Consider the following 14,335-nt stretch of genomic DNA (forward strand, 5'->3'; position numbering starts at 1 on the left):
AGAGCCTGCCAACTATTCATAGGAGGGATAATTTAAGTCCTTGAACGAAAAAATTTTAATTTCGCATCTCCTGCATATGTAAATAAAAATTGTTGAATTTTAATAAATGAAATTGAAAATTCAAATAAGTTAATTTAGTGAATTTTGTCTTATCTTGTCGGAGAGAGAGAGAGAGAGAGAGAGAGAGAGAGAGAGAGAGAGAGAATATTTATCTTATAATATCCTATAAAATTATTAGGTGTTGGAATTAATTCGTAGCGTTTTTAATGAAAGAATGTTATTTATTTCACATGAGCATTAAAAAATACATTAATGAAAGTACTTCCCATCACTTGTAAAACGCTACGAATTAATTCCAACACCTAATACAAAGTTATGTTTTTTATGCAATTTTTCAGTTTTTATCAAACATAATCAATAGTATGTATTAAAGTCTCTATAATTATTAGTAATTATAGATACTTTTAATAAATTCAAACTTTTCTAAACATATATTATCAATTTAATAATTTAGCAAAAACGAGTGATAGGAGTCCTCCACCTCTCCCCCTCCCCTCACTTTTATCGGCCAATTTAACCCTTCTTTTCTTTATAAGAATACTCACCCATAAAAAAAACGCACTACTAATAAATTTATTTTTTGCAGGTAAGTATATCTTTAATTTATTTTTTTATTTTTACGTCAAACTATTTTATTTCGCTAATGAAATTGCAAAATAATTTTTTAATATTATTCTTTATCGTAATCTTTTATACAATTCGATTACATTTATAATAATTATTTACAATTATCAATGCTATTCAAAATATAATAAAAATAATAATATAGGAGCTTAATCAACAAAGTTTTTGAGTAATGCGGCATTATACGAAAACGTCGAAAATACATAAGATAACATAAATTTTTCTAAACTAATGTTTAAAAAATAAATGAAATATTGATAAACGCAGAAGAAATATTAACAACGATTAGATTGTATTTACTAATAATTATTAATTTGTGAATATAACTTAAGAATATCACGATAAAAAGTCATTAATATATTTATAACAGCTTTTTCACAAATTCACGATCAAGATAACTATCTCAATAATCAAAGTTCCTTCGTCTTGCGATACGCTGATTAGTATTCGATACAAGGAAGAACAATCTATTTTCATAGTAGAGAGCGAACTGAATGTATTCTGATTCTTCGTAAAATTCATAAGATCCATTTGCAAAGAAAAGTTCAGCAATCCGTCAAATATCAATGATCTCGTTACAGGAGGGTGTGAATCCCGAATCTTTCAGACTACTTACGATAGTAATAATTTTAATAGCATGTCAATTACAATTACCATTTTTATTACATATTTAATATAATATTAAAATTCGCGAGAAAATGTTCTGCCATACATCACTAAAAATCATCTCGGATTAAAAATAAACGGATAGAATGATTTCCTTACGGAATAGTGGTTACGAAGGAATATATTTAATAATAATAAAATACATGCGTTAATGTAATTTTTTATATGTATGGGTACAAAAGTTTTTTGGATACCAATTGCTCGAGATAAATCGAACCTGATAATAACGGGATTTTAAAGAACTATACTTTTATACTAAAAAATGTATTATATAAAATTTAACAATTTCTTATTTCTTTGTATTTTCCAAAAATTTTAATTATTAATGTCCCGCTAATATGAGGGTACCTATTCGACTTATCTCGAATTTTTTGTATCCATACAATTTTAACTAAATTCGTGTATTCACGATAACATTATTAACAAAATATAAAGCATTTTGGTAAAAATTATCTAAGTTACAAAAATCAAAATTCGTTAAATATAATCTCGTAATATCTGCATGTATTTTATTATAAAAAAGTGTATACATATATATATATATATATATAAATGAATAATTAATAATGTCCTTGGCGGGATGTCCAATTCCTAAAAACGATTTTTAAAATAACAATTAGCAAATTACATAAATATACACATTCGTAACCACATTTTTGATAAAGCAATCATCGAAAAATAAGCAAATTATTTGTATAAAACTTAAATTTATTTACTTAATTATTTGGATTTAGACAAATAATCATTATATATCCATATTAATCATACTAAATTCCCATTGTCATTAAGACAGTGTATTTCTAACATTATTACTAGTGAGAGAACATTTAGTAAAATTAAGAAAACAATGAAAATTGTATTCTAAAATATAGCACTGAATTAATTTCGTAACTTGTCCTTAAAATATATAGCTAATTGTCATTGACTCATTGACAAAATTATTACTTCTTAGGAATTGACGAGAAAACGGGATTATAATATCATGTACAAGTATCTCCAACGGGACACCAAATTAAACTTTGCGAATGGATTTTGCGGAAAGCGATGAGGAATAATTTTCCATGATGAAAATAATTTCTACGCATTCACTAGCATCTATCTGACGCAAGGGATAGCAACGTTATTGCATATAATAAATTAATCACTATGATATATTTGTTATTTTGTAATGATAAAAATATAAATGTCAAAAAAGCAAGATGTTAATATTTAACCATTGATTCAGTTAAAGCTCCAATCTTTACTGACTTATTTAATAAATTTGTGTACTAAATACGAAGAAAATCAATTATTTTAAATATAAAATTTTTAATTCAATTTAGAAGTCACTCGAAAATACTAATAACTTTCTGATGCTCAAAATAGAACCCCAATTTAAAAAAAATTTCAAATGAAATAATTATCACACTTGTTAAATCATTAAATAATTTTTATCATCATATGTTTCGCCGATTTCGTATAATTTACATCAATAACGTAACAATCTGATTTACTACGACAAGATAAGTGCTATTTATTGTCGTATTGAATAAATATTCAGTATGAATATATACATTTCAATAAATGTATAATTTATTAGCAATCATTGTGCAAATTACAAAAGTAAATATAATGGCATTTATTTAGATATAGTATGCATACATTTTTTGTATTTCACATACCTAATACTATTATACATACATTTATTTGTAATAAAATTAATTGCAATATTAACGCGTTACGTAACTTGTACATGTATAGAATTTTACCAAAAAAAAAGTAATTTCAGGGGAACAGAAAATTCAACGAAATTTAAAATTAATTTGATTTATTTTCATATTTGATAAAATTGGAACGAGATGTTGATAATTAAATAAAATTTAAAATTAACTTAAAATTTTATTCACTTTTTAATCCTCCCTTTCCAATTATCAAGTATGTACACGTGATGTCTACGTGTCGCTACCTACATATTATATATAGTTAGATTTATTATGGGATATTTTTAGTTCAATCACATAATTATTTTATCTTTATTTTTAAAATAACATTTAATTCCGATCGCGAAATTTATTCAAATGTCATTTAATTTTTATAATTTTGTAACAATTTAATTTTTTAATTTAAAATTGAGTTTACCCCTACTTCTCCATACGTTGTCCCTACCTATACAGTCTCTATCTATTCATACTTATCGTTCTACCTACCCGTATTTTCATTTATTCGTGCCTATTCATCTATCTCTACCTTCTTTATCCGTGTATTCCTAACTAAATTACTATAAATGTGTAATAACATCGCGAATACATTAATGGCTGCAAAAAAAGCAACTTTGTAAATTTAAAATTCTTCAATATGATTGTACTTTGGTTCTTTATGGATTTAAATGTATAAATCAATCACATATTGAAGAATTTTACAATATTTGTAAAGCTGCTTTCTTTGCTGAACGCAGCTAATGCCTAATCATCGCGTACTGATGAATTCAACGGGATAACTAAATCGCGCTCATATTAAATAAATAAGCAATAAATAATAATAATTAAAACAGACTTTCAATCTTTAAAATATAAAAAAATTAACTAATAACAAGGCTAATGAGAGTCAGCGCGAATAATCAAGCGCAAATTTTGATTTTGTACAAAAGATCTTGCGCTTGATTAGCCGCGCTGGCTCTTATTGGCCCTGTTGTTTATTAGTTATTTTTATATTTTAAATAAGCAATATTTCAAAAAATATAAGAACTCGCAAATTGCGAGCAAGTTACCCTCCCGAATATTCAATTTATCTTTATACGCTGAGAAAACAAAATTTGTTCCTCTAACTAAACATATTTAGTCGTTTGCAGATTTGGTTAATTCAAAAAATTTTTTTTAACTGAATTTAACCGTAGTTTGCTTAACATTGAACAGCTTAACGTTAAACAGACTACGATTAAATTTGATTAAATAAAATTTGTTGAATTAACCAAATGCTGTAATAATGTCTGCAATAACTAAATGTGTTTAGGCCCTAAAAATATCGAATCTTAAAAAGACAGTAATCTCCATGAAAAAGACTCTAGTGTCACAATTCAAAATCTGAGTTTGAAAGTCAGTTTGGAAATCAGTACCTACTAACTGTTTACACATAGCACTGATGATCTTCAAAGCGAAATTAGAAACTTAATGTTACTTAGGAATTAAAAACTTCCTAAAACCGAGTTTTATAATAATCAAATTACTTTTTCGAAATTCCGTTCGTCATATTGAATCTACTATTTTGAATTTTTGAATTTTTAGTTGAATTCAAATAAAGCTTTATCAAATTATCCTACACGCCAAGTTTCATAAAAATTCATCAAGCAATTTATGAAATAAAAGACTCCAAACGGAGTCTACAAAGAGTTAATTGCTTAAAACTATTTTAAAACATACTATAGACAGCGAATCAAAAATTTATTAAAGTGTATAATGTATACACACGGAAAAAAATGGCTACGGTTGCCATGACCAAAAGTCGCCCATCAATACATTTTTTTGGTTACAAGAACTATAGTACGAATGCGACAACTGTAAGATTGGCATACCTTAACGGTTATGGCTGTAAAGAAGAATACGTCTATCTTACGGTTCTCACAACCAGATGTGTTGATGAGCGAAGTTTATTTTGTAATTATTAAATAGGATTGATATCGTGTTATATAAATTGATATGTATTCGTAACAGATACGGCCACTCAAGAAGACTGTACGGCAGATCCGAACATTACGAGGCTGAACCAGTTTCCAACAGAAACAGAATTACTATCAACGGATGCGATAGCTCGTAATTCCATCACTACTAGCTTTATCTTTCTCGATATCGAGAATCGCATGTAGAAAACTGCCGATCTTTGGCGCCGTTCTTGAGACGTGTACAGAAAACACCAAAAAATTTATCGTTATTTATATAACTGCCTGCTAAAGGCGCAATAATTCATGTAAATAATTCATGAAAAAGAGAGAAGGAGAGATGTGTGGAAAGAATTACAAACCGACGCGATTTTGTTTTCTGAGGATTAACTGTTTTGTATGATTCTGTATATATCAATCATTTAGGTTTATTATACGTAGGCTCTAAGTGTAGCGTAAGTTTACAATTGTGCGAATAAATCAATGCTCTTGTTATAAGTTCAAAGTTAGTCACATTATCTCGCTTAATTTCCAAATTTAGTTTTTTGAAATTTCTCTTTCTAAAATCTCTCTTTTAATTTCTCTTTTTTCTAATCTTTAGAAATTTGGATCTATAAGATTCATCAGAGAATCAGGCATACATAACTAAATTTATTCGAATAACAATAAAATAAAACAAACACACGATATCAATAAGTTTTAACTTGTTCATTTTAAGGAAACGGATGTATGCAATGCTATACATATATGTGTCCGTATATCGTTATTAAATCTATGCATACATGTATTCAGGTATGTACATAATATACTAATAAAATTATCATACATCCGTTACCCAATAAAAATGTTGATTCATCACTCACCAATCCGATGCGTAACAGTGGAGTTATTTGCAATGTCGCTATGACGATTCTGTAATAAATAAATTAAAATCCAAATTAAAACAGAGTAAGGAAATAATCATTACTTTAAAAAATAATTGCTATATGAACGCATGCAGTTTGCTGAAAAATAATCATGCAATTTTGAAAATACAATTTTTGTAAGCATCCATTGTTTAATTAGAAATAAATTTTGCATCCATTATTTAATTAGATATAAAACAACTAATATATTTTAAAATAATTATATATATATTCTCTAGAGAAAATCTTAGCAAAAATAAATTTGTAGAAAATTTTAAAATAATTTTTAAATAACTTTTCTTTTATGTCATTTTAACAAGTTAAAAATCACTTTAAAATTTTATACAATTTTATTTTTGCTAAGATCTTCTTTAGAGAAATATATATAATTATTTTAGAGAATATATATAATCATTTTATCTCTCTCTAAATTTTAAGTAATTCTCCTTTTATCTAAATTAAATAAAAGGAGAGTTACTTAAAAATTACTTTAAAATGTTATACAAATTTATTTTTGCTAAGATCTTTAGAGAATATACATAATTAATAACATTTTAAAGAATACATATCAATATTTTAAAAAATATATATCATTATTTTAGAGAATATATAATTATTTTATAGAATTATTTTATATAATTATTTTATAGAATATATAATTATTTAATTACAATAAAAAATATATTACAATAAAAAATATATTAGATAATTCGCTCGTATAAATTTCACATAATAAAATAAAGAGCTTTTACCAGGTCATTTTTTTCAATAAACGAGCTCTAAAAATAAACAGTAAAGCTTTATTATTCTTTTATTATAATTTTACGGAACGTTTCCCGACCATACTAAATCTTCATCAGCCGTGTTTATAAATAAAATAAAAACCTTTGAAAATAATTTATATGAACATATTAAAAATTTAGAAATTAATTTCGGTAATGGTATAAAAAATGTATTAATTGGATCATCTCCACAATTACAATATGTGTTACAAATTCAACCATGTATACTGAGGCAAATTATAAAAACGTATATAAATTGTAGATCCAAACCAATTCTTCGTTTAACAGCAAGAAAGGGTAATCAAGGTAATCAGAAAAGAAAGTCCAGTCAATAACTTAATGGTAACATTATATCCAATTGTATAAAATGGTTGTATATACGAAACATATATGTCCACGTGGTGGAACATCCACGTGGTGCAGAGCGAATAAACGGATGTTAAGTGAATGATTATGATAAAAGAATAATAAAAGTTTACTGTTTACACCTTTCAGAATTCGTTTGATTAAAATGACCTAATGCTCTTTATTTTAATAATTATTTAAATCATTTTATTTAACAATGATTTAAAAACAAGCGGAAAAAAGATTAATTTTACATAAGTAAAAAATAATTACCGCAAGATTGCTCCATGTCCGGTGCCCGATGTCTCTCCCAGACCTCCTCCTCCTCTCAGCACATGGTTGTCATCCTCTCGCACAGGACACTCGCGTACAACACTCGCGATAATACACTATAATCGCGCGCGGACTATGACTTGAGTCCGAACTTGAACGGCACTCCCGAAACGCACGACGCGACGAACCGGCTGCGGTTCGTATATTTTCAAGTAAATCGGCGACGAGGGTACGTTAGCTTCCCCGTTGGATTTTTACACGAAGAGAATGATTTTACTCAATATCTAAAAATTTTTCTAGATGTATTACATTCAGGTATATCCGAAAATTTTTAGATAATTGAGAAAAATTCTTCTTTTCATGTAAATATCCTCTGGGTACTGAGATGTACCCGGAGAGGAAAGATAATCTGAAAAATGTAATATATAGCTATTATCTTTATTATTATGCAATTACTATGCAATCGGTTAATTTTTAGAAACGAATATTACGTCTGCAATTCATTATCATTGCAAAATAAATTCAAAATAGATAAAAAACTGAATCTTATTTATACATAGATGATATGATTAGAATCTAGAATAAAATAAAGATTAATAAAAAAGAGAAATTTTTCTTTTATTACTGAAATATTTCTTTTATTACCGATAAGATCCAAAGTTACGGTAAATTTTTAAACGGATCCTCATATAACGAATACATAAGAACAAAAAATTATTGTATGAGAGTATTCATATATTAAATCATTCCTTTTTTATGATACAGACAAGAGGTATCGCTACTGATTGTGTAATACGCGTTAACATTAATATTTCGACAGTTATATTATGAATAGTTAGAATATCGGCCCAAGATATAGATTAAAACTTAAAAAAATAAGTAAAGATTAATTATGAATTATACATTCTTTAAATAAGATAAATGCAAACATTTTGTAAATTGTAAAACAATTTAGATTTAATGTAATAATGAATATAAATGGAATTCATATTATACATTTACAGATATATAAATTAAAGATATCTAAGGACGGTATTCATAGTTCGTTCCTATTTCAAGACTGTCTTATGTTTTAAGACGACTCTTTGATTCGTGACTTCTTAAATCTGTTCTTAAGACAGTCTTGAATATAAACTCTGACTGTGAATATCGACCCAAGATATAGATGAGTTGTGTGCGTACGAATCCAAGTCATAAAACAAAAATCGCATAATAAATCGTGTAATATTCATCGAAGAATATTAAAACGAGTAGATTATTTTACTGAATTTATAATGTACGTTAATATTTCGACAGTTAGATGATCGGCGCGCAACCTTGAAGTGACGATGGTACGGGGTGGCACGGAGCGGCGCGTCAACATGTTACTTCGCGGAAAAATGACGAGCGGCGTAAACATGACGCGCCGCTCCGTGCCACCCCGTACCATCGTCACTTCAAGGTTGCGCGCCGATCATCTAACTGTCGAAATATTAACGTATATTATAAATTCAGTAAAATAATCTACTCGTTTTAATATTCTTCGATGAATATTACACGATGTTTTATTATGCGATTTTTGTTTTACGACTTGGATTCGTTACGCACACAACTCATTTATATCTTGGGCCGATATTCACAGTCAATTATCAATTTATATTCAAGACTGTCTTAAGAACAGTTTTAAGAAGTCGCGAATCAAAGGGCTATCTTAAAACATTACTTAAGACAGTTTTGAAGTAGGAACGAACTATGAATATCATCCTTAGATATCTATAATTTATATATCTGTAAATGTATAATATGAATTCCATTTATACCCATTATTATATTGAGTTTAAATTGTTTTATAATTTACAAAATGTTTGCGTTTATCTTATTTAAACAATGTATAATTCATAATTAATCTTTACTTATTTTTTTAAGTGAAACTCATTAAAGAAAACAATAAAAATTGAAATATAATCCTTAGTACACACCTTAGGTAGTTTTGAGCAATATTACTAGTTGAGCAGCCTTATATATTTCATCAATTCGCGTTCGTGGATGTCTAATTTTCGTGGATTAATGCAGATTAATGCGCGACACGCGAAACGTAGGGGGAGCGACTCGTGCCACACGTCCATTTCCTTCCGAGGTCGCCAAGCGAATGCCGAAGTGATGACGTTGCCAACCACCGCGCCGCGCGGCACGCTCCCCCTAGCTTTTCGCCGCGTGACACGTGACCCTTCCCCTCGCTTTTCATTGGGCGCCGTTTAGATGTTCAACTATTGCTTATGAAAAATATTCATGATTCAATTATTCGTATTTTATATGATTTTGACAAACGGGTATCGTCATACATTTCATGCTTTGCTTTGTGGCATCTCTAGCATTTGTTCAATCCTATATTATTTACGCGATTCTTGTATAATTAGTAATTGTTCGCGCTAAATGCAGCTTTGGTTAAAAGTATTAAATATCTTGTTGATCATTATTTAATTTTTTAACTAAAAAATTAATTTATGACTACTATTGCTGCAAATAATTCTGTTTAAAAAATTTTTTAAACTTACATGTAATGTAGATCATAGTTCGGTAAAATAACTGTTACGACTTATTTAAAATAAAAAATATACAATAAATTCCAGAAATTCATTAAAAATTACTATTTTAAACATTGAAAGTCTGTTTTAATACTAATTCTAATCACGATCATACTAAATAAATAATAAATAAGTAATTAATAAATAAAAATAGTAATTAATAAATAAATATTTATAATCTCAAAATATACATAAAAATTGTTTAATGATTTTTATATATTTGTAAAAGTAACGAATATTAATCCAGAACACGAATGACCCAACGTGTGTAGTAAAGTTGCCTAAAATTAAGGCGTGTACTAAGGGTTAAAATAGAATTATTTAAAGTATATATTTCAAATAAAAACATAAAAGAGTTATTTAGTATTTATCATTTTAAATAACTATACACTTCTAACTTATTTTACATTTTAAATGAGTTTCTGGAATTTATTGCATATTTTTTATTTTAAATAAGTCCTAACAGTAATTTTACCGAACTATAATCGGCATTACACGTAAGTTTAAAAAATTTTTCAAACACAGAATAATTTGCAGCAATAGTAGTGTCATAAATTAATTTTTTAGTTGAAAAATTAAATAATGATCAACGAGATATTTAATACTCTTAGCCAAAGCTACATTTAGCGCAAATTGAACCGCAATATCAAGAAAATTTGCATTTATCTTTATATAAAGAATGTATAAAATATTACTTTTATTTAAGTATGAATCATTTAAAAGAATAATAAAAATTGAGACATAATGTTGAAATATCAAAAATTCTCTACGCGAACAATTACTAATTAATTATACAAGAATCGCGTAAATAATACAGGATTGAACAAATGCTAGAGATGCCACAAAGCAAAGCATGAAATGTATGACGATACCCGTTTGTCAAAATCATATAAAATACGAATAATTGAATCATGAATATTTTTCATAAGCAATAGTTGAACATCTAAACGGCGCCCAATGAAAAGCGAGGGGAAGGGTCACGTGTCACGCGGCGAAAAGCTAGGGGGAGCGTGCCGCGCGGCGCGGTGGTTGGCAACGTCATCACTTCGGCATTCGCTTGGCGACCTCGGAAGGAAATGGACGTGTGGCACGAGTCGCTCCCCCTACGCTCCGCGTGTCGCGCATTAATCTGCATTAATCCACGAAAATTAGACATCCATGAACGCGAATTGATAAAATATATAAGGATGCTCAACTAGTAATATTGCCCAAAACTATCTAAGGTGTGTACTAAGGATTATATTTCAATTTTTATTGTTTTCTTTAATGAGTTTCACTTAAAAAAATAAGTAAAGATTAATTATGAATTATACATTCTTTAAATAAGATAAACGCAAACATTTTATAAATTATAAAACAATTTAGACTCAATATCATAATGGGTATAAATGGAATTCATATTATACATTTACAGATATATAAATTATAGATATCTAAGGATGATATTCATAGTTCGTTCCTACTTCAAGACTGTCTTAAGTAATGTTTTAAGACAGCCCTTTGATTCGCGACTTCTTAAAACTGTTCTTAAGACAGTCTTGAATATAAATTCTGACTGTGAATATCGGCCCAAGATATAGATGAGTTGTGTGCGTAACGAATCCAAGTCATAAAACAAAAATCGCATAATAAAACATCGTGTAATATTCATCGAAGAATATTAAAACGAGTAGATTATTTTACTGAATTTATAATATACGTTAATATTTCGACAGTTAGATGATCGGCGCGCAACCTTGAAGTGACGATGGTACGGGGTGGCACGGAGCGGCGCGTCATGTTTACGCCGCTCGTCATTTTTCCGCGAAGTAACATGTTGACGCGCCGCTCCGTGCCACCCCGTACCATCGTCACTTCAAGGTTGCGCGCCGATCATCTAACTGTCGAAATATTAACGTACATTATAAATTCAGTAAAATAATCTACTCGTTTTAATATTCTTCGATGAATATTACACGATTTTATTATGCGATTTTTGTTTTATGACTTGGATTCGTACGCACACAACTCATCTATATCTTGGGTCGATATTCACAGTCAGAGTTTATATTCAAGACTGTCTTAAGAACAGATTTAAGAAGTCACGAATCAAAGAGTCGTCTTAAAACATAAGACAGTCTTGAAATAGGAACGAACTATGAATACCGTCCTTAGATATCTTTAATTTATATATCTGTAAATGTATAATATGAATTCCATTTATATTCATTATTACATTAAATCTAAATTGTTTTACAATTTACAAAATGTTTGCATTTATCTTATTTAAAGAATGTATAATTCATAATTAATCTTTACTTATTTTTTTAAGTTTTAATCTATATCTTGGGCCGATATTCTAACTATTCATAATATAACTGTCGAAATATTAATGTTAACGCGTATTACACAATCAGTAGCGATACCTCTTGTCTGTATCATAAAAAAGGAATGATTTAATATATGAATACTCTCATACAATAATTTTTTGTTCTTATGTATTCGTTATATGAGGATCCGTTTAAAAATTTACCGTAACTTTGGATCTTATCGGTAATAAAAGAAATATTTCAGTAATAAAAGAAAAATTTCTCTTTTTTATTAATCTTTATTTTATTCTAGATTCTAATCATATCATCTATGTATAAATAAGATTCAGTTTTTTATCTATTTTGAATTTATTTTGCAATGATAATGAATTGCAGACGTAATATTCGTTTCTAAAAATTAACCGATTGCATAGTAATTGCATAATAATAAAGATAATAGCTATATATTACATTTTTCAGATTATCTTTCCTCTCCGGGTACATCTCAGTACCCAGAGGATATTTACATGAAAAGAAGAATTTTTCTCAATTATCTAAAAATTTTCGGATATACCTGAATGTAATACATCTAGAAAAATTTTTAGATATTGAGTAAAATCATTCTCTTCGTGTAAAAATCCAACGGGGAAGCTAACGTACCCTCGTCGCCGATTTACTTGAAAATATACGAACCGCAGCCGGTTCGTCGCGTCGTGCGTTTCGGGAGTGCCGTTCAAGTTCGGACTCAAGTCATAGTCCGCGCGCGATTATAGTGTATTATCACGAGTGTTGCACGCGAGTGTCCTGTGCGAGAGGATGACAACCATGTGCTGAGAGGAGGAGGAGGTCTGGGAGAGACATCGGGCACCAGCGGAGCAACCTTGCGGTAAATATCTTTTTTTGCTATTGTAAAATCAATATCTTTTTTCTATTTATTCGCTTTATTTTACACTGATTTAAAAATAATAATTAGAAAAAAAGAATTATCTTAAAATTATTTTGAAATTTTATAAATATCTATGTATTTTCAAGATTTTTTTAGAAAATGCTCGGGGAAAAATGTTTCATATATAAAAAATGTTTATATATAATTATATATGTAATGTCTATTATATAATATTTTTTCGAGTATATAATTATTTTTATAAATATGTAAGTGAATGGTAAATTAAAAAATTCGATGCTAAAAATATTTTGAAAATTATGTGATTAATTTCAAGAGAATTACGTTCATTAAATATTTTTTTTAATATTAATTGATTTTTTTTGTTTTGTTTTAATTTAAATTTTATATTCTTTTTACAGAATCATCGTAGCAACGATGCAGATAAAACTCCGCTGTTGCGCATCAAATTGGTGAGTGATGAATTGATGTTTTTGTTGAGGTAACGGATACATGTGATTTTATTAATTACTACAGATGCATATATGCATCAATTTAATAAAAATATGCCTTTATAAATTTTATAAATGTATATGTAGCATTCCATGCATCCATTATCTTAAAGTGGATAAGTTAGAACAGATTAGGATAAATTTAATCCTAGATGCTTCTTCTTATTTTATTGTACATGCACTGTAAAATTTATAATATCATATTAACTCAGTTTAAGTTATTTTTAATCTTTCGTAAAAGTCGCCATTGCTCTTATCCAATCTTTCATTAATTCAACTGAAACAATAAAGTAGAACTATTTCATTCAAGAAAACTACAATGTTAAAGGCTCAAATGTTGTTTCTAAATTCATATGTTAACGGAAATATATTTTGTGTATACACATACACACACACACACACAAACACACACACACACAAAATACACACACACACACACACACACACACACACATATATATATATATATATATATATATAATAATAAGTAATTTAATCTCAGTTGTATGTAATTCAATTTGATTGATACCAAATAATTTAATTTTAAAAATATAATAAAGGTTGATTCTATGTAATCGGTTTTTTAAATATGTTTTACATTAAAATATATACAGGATGTTTGATAATTGTACTGATAATGCTCGTGGACAGTAGAACGGATTAAACTGAGTCGAAAAGTCCTCTACCAATTTTGCAATTTTCGCAATAGTAACAAGATATTAATTATTAAATAATGGCGAATATTGATCTTCAATTTCGGCAAAAATTGTTAATTTTCTCCTTATAAAGTTCTAAAATTTTT

At 28.0% G+C, this 14,335-nt stretch overlaps 1 long non-coding RNA gene across 1 annotated transcript in view; it reads right to left on the reverse strand.

Annotated features, from left to right (window-relative positions):
* LOC147906763 (uncharacterized) overlaps nt 1-5,894 on the reverse strand; it is a 137,853-nt gene extending 131,959 nt beyond the window's left edge. Inside the window, exon 1 of the long non-coding RNA XR_015548145.1 lies at nt 5,845-5,894. This is a non-coding gene — a long non-coding RNA (uncharacterized LOC147906763). The remainder of the gene's footprint in view (nt 1-5,844) is intronic.
* Nucleotides 5,895-14,335: the final 8,441 nt, after the last annotated feature.

The sequence above is a fragment of the Acromyrmex echinatior genome, chromosome 18 (assembly GCF_024713525.1).
Source record: "Acromyrmex echinatior isolate Ae372 chromosome 18, ASM2471352v2, whole genome shotgun sequence".
Classification (NCBI taxonomy): Eukaryota; Metazoa; Arthropoda; class Insecta; order Hymenoptera; family Formicidae; genus Acromyrmex; species Acromyrmex echinatior.